Source organism: Macrobrachium rosenbergii, chromosome 18 (assembly GCF_040412425.1).
Source record: "Macrobrachium rosenbergii isolate ZJJX-2024 chromosome 18, ASM4041242v1, whole genome shotgun sequence".
Classification (NCBI taxonomy): Eukaryota; Metazoa; Arthropoda; class Malacostraca; order Decapoda; family Palaemonidae; genus Macrobrachium; species Macrobrachium rosenbergii.
In genome coordinates this window covers 22841053-22853274 of record NC_089758.1, presented here as the reverse complement: position 1 = coordinate 22853274, position 12222 = coordinate 22841053, and the positions used below count along the sequence as shown (strand labels likewise).

The 12222-nt window shown below is 36.9% G+C and overlaps 1 long non-coding RNA gene across 1 annotated transcript; it reads left to right on the top strand.

The window, feature by feature from the left end:
• The first annotated feature begins 4748 nt into the window (after positions 1-4748).
• On the top strand, positions 4749-12169 carry LOC136848199 (uncharacterized). Its single transcript, XR_010855970.1, has 4 exons — positions 4749-4852; positions 9724-9885; positions 10604-10812; positions 11328-12169. It is a non-coding gene; the product is annotated as an uncharacterized lncRNA (long non-coding RNA).
• Positions 12170-12222: the final 53 nt, after the last annotated feature.

Sequence of the window (12222 nt, the reverse complement as noted above, 5' to 3'; positions counted from 1 at the left end):
ACATAGCTGTTTTAGTGCTAAGTAGCCTTATTAACCGTAATTGTTTTTTATTTCAGTACAAGAGAAGCTAAGACTTAATGAGAAACAACATTTTTTAGTATTATTTTTTTAATTCAGATAATACTTTTTGATAAAGAACTAGGACCAGGTCTGAAATGCTTCTGTCCTCAGGCTAAACATGACACTGCAAATAGGGAAATACCCCACCAGCCTCTTGAACCCTGTTGAGAACTAGAGTTCATTTGCCAAATGGTGAAGTAAAGGCGTAAATATAGAAAGTTTGTCCGATATAGTTCTGTGCCCAAACCTGTTGATAGATAACATGTCACGTAGTTTGATATGGTTGAGATAGATTAAATTAGGCAGACAAGTCGTTTCAAGGTTTTCACGGAGTTGATCTTCAGGAATACTCTCAGTAATTTAGATATCATGTGATGGGTTACATCTTAAAATTAACAAATTAAGGAAAATTATGCTTTTCAGATAATTGAAATTAGCAGTAATCAGAATTGTGATTTATCTGTTGCTATATCATTGGACGGATGATTCCAGGATTAGGTAATTACCATTGGAAACATTAACTGAATTCAAAAGACAGTTTTATGCAAGATTTTGATGTGAATCAGAAAACAGTATTGTTTTTATAGGGCATTTTGTGAATGGTGTGGCTGAAAAATAAGAGAGGATTTGGCAAACAGAATTAAGAGAAAAGTAGTAGAAAATGCAATATCTTTAAATGATTATAATAATGTATGCATTGTCAGGCTTACAATATGTTATAAACATTAGATTCACCATCTTTCCTTTGAATGTACACTTTAGAGGTCTAGAGTAATTTCGTTTTTAAGATTTCCTCTACTAACTCTTCCGGGATAAGGCGAGAGCAATAATGTTAACAATTTATTAACATTTTTTCAATATGTAGGGCACAAGGACCGGATCATGGAATGATGTAGTTGGTGTGGTATGAGGCTGTACTCCAGTAAAACAAAAACATCATTGATTAGCAGATCTCGTACAGATTTCCCACCCCATCCTCCCCTTCAGGTGGATGGAACTTTGCTGAATGAGTCTGAAGCTTTAACTATTCTAGGTGTAACTTTTGACTCGCATCTAACTTTTGAGAAACCTCTAATGAAAGTTTCAGCAAATGCTGCACGAAAGTTAGGTAGTGTTCATAAGACCTCATACATTTATTATAGGGATAAAATCAGTGCAACCTGTTTTAGATTGTTTGTGCATCCTTTATTAGGATACTGTTGTCCAGTGTGGATGTCTTCTTCTGCCAGAGATTATCTCTTTTAGAGTGGTTCGTGGTGGTAAGTTTCTGTTTGCTGATAGCAGCAGTTATGACTTGGACCATCGACGGACAGCTTCTTGTTTGTCATTTTTTCATGAGTTGTATTTCAACAGAGATCTTTTACGTTCACAGTTGATCTCTGATCACCTTTACCAGCCAAGAGCAACCAGATTTGCTGAACAGCAGCACCAGAATGTGGTAAATATGCCTCACTGCTGAACTCCTCAGTTCCAGAGGTCCTTTATTCCTCACACCGTTGGACTTGGAACAACCTTCCAGAGGATGTCGTGTAATTGTAACTCCAGATGCTCAAGCGAAGGTGCAATGTGTTACTACCTTAATACACTCCTCCTTGCATTTCAATACATTTTTATCTGTTTGTTAATGTATTAATTTATTTTTCTTTTTTAATAAGTGGGATCTCTTCTTTATTAATAAGTGGGATCTCTTCTTTATATATTCATTTCTCGGTATAATGTGGTTCAGATTCCACAATAAGCTGTAGGTCCCATTGCTAGGTAACCAATTGGTTCTTAGCCACGTAAAATAAGTCTAATCCTTCGGGCCAGCCCTATGAGAGCTGTTAATCAGCTCAGTGGTCTGATAAAACTAATATATACTTAACTTTTTCTTTATGTATTTCCCCCTACGTACCTCCTCTTTTTCCTAGTGAACACCATGTTCTTTGGAAGCTTGAATTTCAAGTCAATGGCCCCTGTGGGCTTGTTCGATATAAATAGGTTTCATCTTCTGAATATTATAATAATAATAATAGTGTAATAATAAAGGAATAAAAGAAATGGTAAGAGTTGACAAAAATTACATGAATTTATGGCACTCAGGATTTAGGATCAGGTACTAGCCTTCACTGCAGATTCCCCAATTGTCAGATCTATCCAGGCAAGCCAAATTGTGGGTATAAAAGGATTAACTTGCCAAAATGTCATGAATTCTCAGCTTTGTTGCTCTATCAATAAGTTTACAGTTCATGGTAAAAACACCTAGTTAGCATCATTTACCATGACTTTAGATGGAAACAGATTTATGAAACTAAATATGAAGGGAGAAAAATGAAGGCCAAAAGTAAAACTAATTTAAGTATAATTAAAAAGGTGTCATACATCACTGGTGCTTGGAGATCAACAGTGCTGTACCTGTTATAGAACATGAAAGTCCAGTATGTATAGGGCTTAGCATGAGACAGTTAAAACAATTTAATTCATTTCATAGTAAAAGACTCAGAATCTACACTGCAGTCTCTAATCCAAATTAAAGTGATAAATGGTAATCTACTCATCCTTACTATAAATACCATGGTGTTTATTTACCAGTTAATTTCATGTTCACTATACTACATAACTGTATTGATGAGTCCTAGATGTCATTTGCTGCAACTAGATTGTACTGCAGAATGACAATGGCAACAGGCCATTGATAGGGTAGTTAAGTGGTCCTCAGAATGTGATTTCAAAGTATTTATATGATGAACAAACCTAACACAGTATGCAGTGTTACTAGGACATGGCTAAGCTTCCAAGGGAACACTTCGAAGTAGAAGAATACTTTGTTCTCACAGGTAAGGTTCCTGCCCCGCTGGTGGCATTCATTTTGGCCTGCCACTGACCAGACCTCTCTCTCTCTCTCTCTCTCTCTCTCTCTCTCTCTCTCTCTCTCTCTCTCTCTCTCTCTCTCTCTCTCTCTCTCTCTCATAAACACACACCCACTTTTTTAATCTGGCTCATATACTGCGAAAGACATTCAAGAGTTGTTGAAGTGAGGGAAGCTATTCAGATCCTTATTCTTCAAAGTCATTCCTCGGAAAGGCAAGTGCCATATCTCAGTCTGCTTCCATTTACTGTGATATAACAAAGGCTGTCATTTCAGTGCCAGTGCTTAACTCCCTCCTTCCATGATTCTCTTCTTAAATAGTTCTCATCGTCGTGGTGCCCTCTCTCCCTTCCTTCCTTCCTTCCTTCCTTCTTTAATTCTTGCTTGTAAGGTTCTCCCCTTCCATGGTTTCCTTCTTTTCTTACTTCCTCCTGGGTTCATTCTTTCAATGGTTTCCTTCTTCCACAATTCTGGTTTTCCATGGTCCCTGCCTTTTATGAATGCCTACTTGTTGAGTGTCTTTTACTGGACCTTTGTCTTCTTTGTGCTACTACTAATTTTTTTTTTATTATACATCTTTTAAGAATGATAAGCAATAAGTTTTAGGGTAACTAGAATTTGCTTTACTTATTCATATCTTCAGTGAAGTATTACTTTTCTCTTACTCCCTTAAAATTTGATGCTTCACTGACTGAAATGTTTGGAACTTTGGGTCTCTCTCTCTCTTTCCTGAAATATAAAAGGTGTTATTGTGCTATTATTCTGTACCTTTAGCTGCTTGATAAGGAAATGGAAAGCAAAAGCAATTATGATCTTAATATTCATATTAAAAATAAATGCACGATTTCCTTATGCCATTTCTACAACTCTATTATATGATAGATTTATAAACCCTTTTCATGGTAGCTAGTGGAAATCTTTGGGCTTTACACTCGACTGTTCTTTCCCAGTCAGAATGGCAAATGAGGGAGTGCTGTGAATTAGTACTGAAATATTTCCTTCAGATTTTATCTACTCATAATTAGGCTGAACTGTTTTAGAGTACAGTACTGTAATTTTTGTCATTGTGGCACAGTATTCATGCTTCCTTCTCCCATGAGCCACGACTTTCTGTGCATTATCGTAATCGTGGTGACGAGTGTTTGTATATCTATACTTTGATAAATATAGTGCCAGCTTAGTTCATAAAATGTATTGAGGGTTTAATGTTTAATGATTCAAAAGACTTTGTCTCTCGGGCTGCTTGTAAGAGCTAGAACCAGCGCATTAACAGGGTAATGTGAATCTGTTCTTTAGCAACTTCGATACTGTGCAGAGAAAAGTACAAAAGCCAAAAAGATTTTCAGACCATGGATTTTTGGTTATTATAATCCTGAATCACGAAATAAGCGATAAACATATGAATAATCACATTATCACAAATGCATTTCATTATCATTAGTTTTGATTAAATGTTTAGAATGGTAAATTTCAATATATCACACTGAAAATCTTATCAGCATATTATGTTTTGAATGTCGGTATTTGAAGCATCCAAAATGTAAAAACGAAATAAAACAAGATGAGCTTTAAATATCAAGACAGCTCATCCTTTTATCAATAGTATCTCCGATATTTTCTATTGATATCCAGAATCTGCCGATTTTCCATCGCTCATCTCGCCACTAACAGATGTCAGTGCTCTGCTGTGACGTAGTGTTAGAAAAGATATTGTATTCCTTTGGATTCCTTGCATGTCTCTCAGCCAATCAGGAGTCGTCTTTTACTGCCTTGTCGAGAGGAGTGTCGTGGACACTTGTGATTGGTTGAAAGTTGTTGAAGAACCGTTGCTTGGAAAGGTATTCGAGAAGTGACGTCAGTGAGCCTAACGATTTTATCGGTTTGGTGTGTTTTGGTTGGTGGTTAAGGTGAAAGGAGTTTGCTTCGTAGAGTCATGTTATTAAGGTAAGTGTTGGTGGTGGTGAAATGCGCAAAAATGAATTTAGTTTTCCATTAAGGCAATTGGTGTCTCCGTAACACGACGAGTTTGTGTATCGAAGGTTCGTTATTGAAATTTGCACATGCGGTAATGGTTTATGGTACTACAATGTTAGATAGCAGTAGTTTTAGTCTACGGTACTGCACAAAAGGAGGAGAGTGGGAGTGGATAACGTACAATTTCCTCGTCAGACGATTTATTACTTATTGCTCCATTCGCGTATGTGTGTATATTACGTTGGTGTTAAATATTCCTTGCAGTGAAATACTTGGTTAATGGTGATTTAAGAATCAGAAACTCCAATAGTTGAAGATTCTCCGGGGTCCAATATTCAGATTTGCACAACTGAACTTAACAAAAGTATGTACGCCATTTTAAGTAAGAAGTACATAAAACTGGCCTTGACCAATTAGGTTGCAATGTCTCCGTACCTACTGGGAGTTTCACTCATTCCAATATAGGGGAATTTTCCCCATAGATTTTAAGGGTTGGACGGATTATTAAAAACTGTCTTAGCATAAAAGGGAAAGGTAATTTACTTCTTTCCTTTCGAATGGGGCAGTCGACGTGTTTTACTGTAGTGTGGTTCAGCTTTGAAGTTTCCTAATCCAAATTGTACTTTGCGTGGAGTTTAAGTTCAAGGTACGGGTATCAGATTTTTTTTCTTTCATACAAGTGAACCTGTAAACTTATTTCAAATTTTTTCTCGAGTATGGGAAATTACTGAAACAGCGAGGGAGTAGTTAGTAATGTGCCTGGGGTGCGATATTTACGTATGACATAGCTCAAAGTTGCCTTGCGTACGCTCCACCCGTCTTAAAACTGAAGGAAAACTTAGGTTGTAATTTTGTCAGTTTTTTAATTGACAACTATGAGCAGATTGAATCAATGATTTTGCTTCAACTTGATTTGGTTTAATAGCGTGGCATAGTTCAATATCGGTCATTTGTGATTTTCAAGGTGTTCAACCAACTCTAGCACCTTCAGTCTTTAGATATTGCAGTACAATACAAGTGACATTTTAACACATTTAATGAAAACCTAAAATTTTATTTACTAGCTGTAATGTACTTAATTGCTTTTAAGTATTGATCAGTAATGTCAGGTTTGCGACGTTCATTTAACTGGTGAAATTGCTTCACGTAGAAACTATGAACAGTCGCTTGATCAGTTTTACAGAATGAACATGTGGAAAAACTCAATGACTTACGACTGAAGACTATCAAGAATCCCATTTCATAAATGGTAAAAACGTAAGTCCGCAAATCATTCTAGACTAGAGCACTCAGTGAAGCTGAATTACTAAGATATAGTTTTAAGGGTGCTAATTTGGTTTATCTACGTGTCACCTATTCCGAGTTGCTAGCGTTAAACACCGTACGATAAATGCAGGACCCAGGGTAAATGCAGGTCCTTGGTAAATGTAAAGTTGACGGCCGTACGAAAATATCATTAATATAATCTGTAGACCACACAATATAGGAATGGGTGTATATGATACGTTGATCCCCGAGGGGTTAGTACTAAACACTGCGTCCCAGGGAGCTTCCACCATGCTTAGTACTAGCGCCTCGGAGTAGGTGACGCGTAGGTAGCCGAAGTAGCGCCGTTTTAAGATTTGGGAAGCTGAAAATATTGGCACTAGCACGGTATGGTTCATTAACGTATGAATTCCTGATATAATTTGTTTTATGTACCCTACATTTTAGGTATCCAGAGATTATCTTAGTTGCATGGTTGAAAACGGCACGGCGCCCAGACTGAACCTTAATGGTTTGGGATTATTTTTTAGAAATGTTTTGTATTTAATTCTTCCTGGGTTTTATTAACCGCGAAAACACGTATGGGTTCTCACGCTGAATAATTAGATCTCAGCCATATATTAAGTGCTATTAGATAACCATGTATTAAATGTTAAATAATTGACGCGGGGAGCCTTTCAACATATTCTAGTTTTAATTATAAGCTTTAAAAACTTCAAGATTTAAGCAAAAATATTTAGTTAACACATGCTTTTTAACTAATTTTTTTGACGTGGTATTGCTTTCAAGAATCAGGGTATTTAATTGCTGTCAGCTGTTTTTAACCATATACTATGAAGTTATTACCAATACTATATTTTTGGCATTCAATGTCTTACGCCTTAGGAAATGTGCACCGTCATGTTAACTCTACAGATGTTTACAGAACGAACTCTTGAAGCCTTTAAATTTAAAACTGTACTGGAATGCTTTTTGTTTGGGGGAGGGGGCGGCGGCGAATGGCGGTCCTTGTTATTTTCACGTTTCGGAATTACTTACTTGGTAGCTGACATGAATACTTTATATTCGATAAACAAGGCGGACCAATTTTGAATGAAGTAGTCTTCATTTTGACATAGAAATGCAAGCAGGATGAAAGGTTTTCTGAGTGAAAACTTCATTGCGTCAATGACGAGATATTGATGAATGAAAATGATCATGACCTTGTTGGCACTTCGAATATGAGTAAATTTGTAGCCGTGCCAAATTTAAATGTACTGCTTATTTCTAGTATTCGTATTGAACTATGTTAACATAGTCTTAACTTTGTTCCTCTTAAATTGGTGTAGTCTTGTTTCTAACAAATAGAAAGAAAGGAAACTGTAAAAACTCGGTTTTAATTCTAACACTAAACAATATTGCTGAGAAATTTTTATATAAAGTGAAACGTAGTTACAGCTATAAGAATAAAAAGTAAAAAATGCGTCGAAGTTTCTTCGCGCAATCGAGATTTCTGTACAAAGTGTAATCAAGGCCACCGAGAATAGATCTTTCGGTGGTCTCCGTATAATGCTGTCAGAGCCGCGGCCCATGAAACTTCAACCACGGCCGGGTGATGGCCTGTCCTGTATCGTTGCCAGACTCATGATTATGGCTAACTTTAACTTTAAATAAAATCAAAACGAATGCGGCTGTAGGGCTGCAATTTGCTATGTTTGATGATTGGAGGTGGATGATCAACATAATTTGCAAACCTCTAGCCTCAGTAGTTTTTAAGATCTTAGGGCGGACAGAAAAAAGTGCAGACGGACAGACAAAGCCGGCACAATAGTTTTCTTTTACTGAAAATTAAAAAGGCACATTAAAACACTGTTCTCTGGTAAAATATTTTACCAGTGAACAGGGACACACAAGCAGTCAGATATATGGTTACAACGCGTAAACTGTTTTCATGGGCCTTTTATCCAAATAGTATACTGTTGGATTACAGTAATAGACCTAATTTAGTTCGCTTGTCATAGTGCATATGATTTTAAGTAAATGTGTCAACGTAAGTGCTGACGCAAGAGTTGAAGAAATTGCATGGCAGGTTTGGTTCTTTTTGTACCAATGTTTTGGGAATTACTGTGGTATTCAGTTAGTGCGTACTAAGGTTGCAGCAATGTCGTCTGCGAGATTCAGTTTACGTACCAAAATCCACTAAGTTTGATGCTGTGTTTGCTGTTCTCATTGATCAACATTTTCATTGAAAGTAAATAGAATAAGTTTGTGAATGACTGTTACACTGAATGGAATGGAATATAGAGTTTAGGCTAAAGGCCAAGCACTGGGACCTATGAGGTCATTCAGCGCTGGAAAGGAAGTTGAGAGTAGGTAGTTTGGAAAGGTATGACAGGAGGATAACTTCGAAGTTGCTCTACGAAATAATTGTTAGTAGAGGGTGGATAGCAAGGTGGAAGAAAGATGTGAATGGAGGTACAGCAAAAGGAATGAAAGGGGTTACAGCTAGGGGGCCAAGGGGACGCTGCAAATAACCTTCAGTAGTGCCTACAGTGCACCCCATGAGTTGTACTTGACGGCATTACCATCCTACGGGGTGTTACATTGCATGTTCATATTTACTGTCTGTGTCACTGGATAAAGACACTAATCTGGGTAAGCAACTTACCGTTAATTTTTTTTTTTTTTTTTTTTTTTTTTTTTTTTTTTTTAGGTAAGAAGTATTAGGGTATGATTGATAGGTTTGGTTTTGGAGTAAAATCTTACTTTGCCAGAATTTTTTATTTACAAAGTTGCTATGAGTGTCCAGAGTTTGGTTTTATCTAAAACTAGTAAAATTTTCACCATAATGCCAGCTCTTGATGTTTGGCATAAGCTCCTTCAGCAGGAACAGTAATGAGAAGGAAAACTCAAGTTTTATTGTGATATGAGCAAGTCATATGAATTACTTGAAAAAAATATATCTTTTTTTTTTTTAATCAGAAACCAGACTTTGGTTTCATTGAAATATTATTAGGTTTTGAGATATAATAAACCACCGGTTACTCAACACTGCTTTTACTGATATCTGCTCTAACCCTAGGACTGCGTATAAAAGTAGCTAAGGTACTGATAAGCGTTGTTTTATAGTATAAGGCTGAATACTACTCGGCAACTAAAATGCGGAAGAGTTTGCCAAGTGTAGTAGTGGAATCTCTGATCTCTTAAATGTCTGAGCGAAATGTAAACACATTCCTGCTTTTTGTGGGTGTCTCCCGAATTCTGGTGCATAGGTTTCATTCTTTATTCCCTTTTCAACACTTTACAGGAATCCTTTAATTGACTGATTTCCTTGTGTGGCCCTCTCGGGCTGATGATGATAAATCTGTGTAGTCTGTCGGTTGTCCGTAAGGGTTTTCAGCTGGTGATTTTCAGGAAGAACATATTCTTATGTGAATGTTTGTATTACATACAGCCAAGTCCGCTAATGCATGCACAAATTGAACAAATCACACAGTCTAAATGCTAATAACTGTGATTCGTTACGATGCCAACAAAAGTTTCATTAACGTCGACTGAAACCTTTAAACATTCTAATCTAATTTTTATTTTTTCAGGAAAGGTCATTTGCGAGGAATACATCAAAAGAAAGGTAGCAAGGGTTAATGACCGCAGTGTGTGGTAACAGAAGTGGCTGAAATAAACTATTGTCCTGATGTGAAAATCCTAACAAGAGCAGCCGTGAGAGATGCCGGTAGACACAGCAAAGGAGAAACCAGGTGGCAACGAGCTTTACAATTTTTGTAGCATATAATACCCGGTTGCATACAGTTTTGTAGTCATTTTTTTCTTGGGATACTAAAATAAAAAAAAACTAAAATAAAAAATTTTAACTCCTAGGATGACTTAGAAGCCTGACTCCAGTTTTTTTTATATAAAAACAATATTGTGATGTTTAGGAATTTTGAATATTTTTAATAATTTTTTTTTATGATTTTCAGTAAGTTTTTAATTTTATTAAATCATTGGATTTGACCATTTTGGGTGGCGTTTTTTGCTTCCGTGAGTGTTCTCTCAGAAAGAAATGGAAGGCACAGTAGCTGACTGCTTACCTGCGGAGTGTCAAATAATTTAGGATAGTAAACTTTTCAGTTAAAATATGATAGTATTAATGCTTGAATGTTTAGGAGAACGACATAAGCTGTCAACGACCATGTATTAAATGTTCCATTCAGGTTTTGAAATTCAATAGGTATTTTTAATTAAGGCTACAGGCATGGTTGAAGACCGAACATATATTGTGAAAGTTACAAATAGCTTGTAATGTATTGTCCTTCTGGCCTAAAATGTTTTTGCATTTTGACAGACAGTTGCTCGTTATTCCATATGTGAAGCAGGCTTTAACCGTTGAAGCCATTTAAGTCTAGTCAGAATTTTAATAATGTATCATTCTTGCAGGTGGAAAATGCTCAGGATTTTAATAACTTATTCTTGCAGGTGGAAAATGTTCGTGACCTAGTCTATATAGTATGCACTAGCAAACGCATTCTACTGCCGCAGCGAGAGACTACATTGCAGTTTTAGTGAAGAGGAAACTTTATACACCTGAATACTGGATATCTTGGAAGCAAAGATAGGAACCATGGATTGAACTTGACTAAATATCAGATTTCTCAGAAGCAAAAATAGGAACACCATGGATTAAGGTAAATAAAGAATATTGAAAGTATGTACAGGGAATAAGTGTCTACCGGGAAGGAGCATTCGAAATGTGAAAACCAGTTACTCTATTTTCAGGATTTCAATTTTAGGTTGTCAGTAATCAGTTTTTGGTAGTGATTATTAGATTTTACCCTAATTTATAATGTCGAATGGACAAAAGATGTTATGATTTATTAAGTGTAGGATTACTTTAATAGTATTACCCATTGTCCGACAAAATCCATAAATTGATATTTCATTTTTATAGATTTGATAATTTGGCCGGTATTAATTAAATTAGCATTGATGGTCTGGCCATAATTGATGAATCCAGGTTTTGTAGCCTAAAGATAGTTCCCTGAATAAATAATTTTGAAAGCTGAGACGGGGTCTCACGTTTTTTTAGTGTGCTCCTAGGCTTGGATACGGGCTAGAAAGTACGTTCATTCAAACTGACTAAAAAGTACGTTAATCAAAACTACTAAGAATAGTTTCTTAGACTAAAAAACTTATGTTGCAGGTGTGAGGTCCGGGAAGTGCAAAGCAGCGGAGTGGAAGTTTATACATACTGACTTCAGTCAACTAACATTAACATTGCTGCGTTTAACATCGTTAACCATCCACACAACACCAGCTGTATTGGTTTCGTCCCTCTGTTGCATGTCTCCTGGATTCACCTGAACTTAGGGAGGGAACTATCAGTACGAAGAAAACAGTTCGACGCCATTCGCCACACCACCAGCTTCCAGTACGCTGGATTCACCTGAACTTAGGGAGGGAACTGTCAGTACGAAGAAAACAGTGCGACGCCATTCGCCACACCACCAGCTTCCAGTACGCTGGATTCACCTGAACTTAGGGAGGGAACTATCAGTACGAAGAAAACAGTGCGACGCCATTCGCCACACCACCAGCTTCCAGTACGCTGGATTCACCTGAACTTAGGGAGGGAACTATCAGTACGAAGAAAATGACAGTTTGACGCCATTCGCCACAACACCTGCTTCATTTGATTTCGCCCATATATCCTCTTCCCGCCGGCTCGAGGAGGAAGTAACAGCGGAAATTACTTTAGCAAAACACCAGCTTCCAGTACGAAGAAAATGTCAGTTTAAATATTCGCCTCAACACCAGCTTCATTTGATTTCGCCCATATCTCCTCTTCCCGCTGGCTCGAGGAGGAAGTAACAGCGGAAATTACTTTACCCTATACAAACATTTTTCTAAACTTTTGGTATTGTGTTAAAACTTTGTAGTACAAAGAATTTTATCTCGTCAATTGCGGCTCAATCATTTTAATATACGAAAATGAAGGGAAGTGTGTAAAAGCCCTACTAGATATGTAAAGACAAGCAGTTAAAGGTGGACGGTAGTAGTAAAATACAAAGTTATATTTTCATTTTTATTTTTCCTCT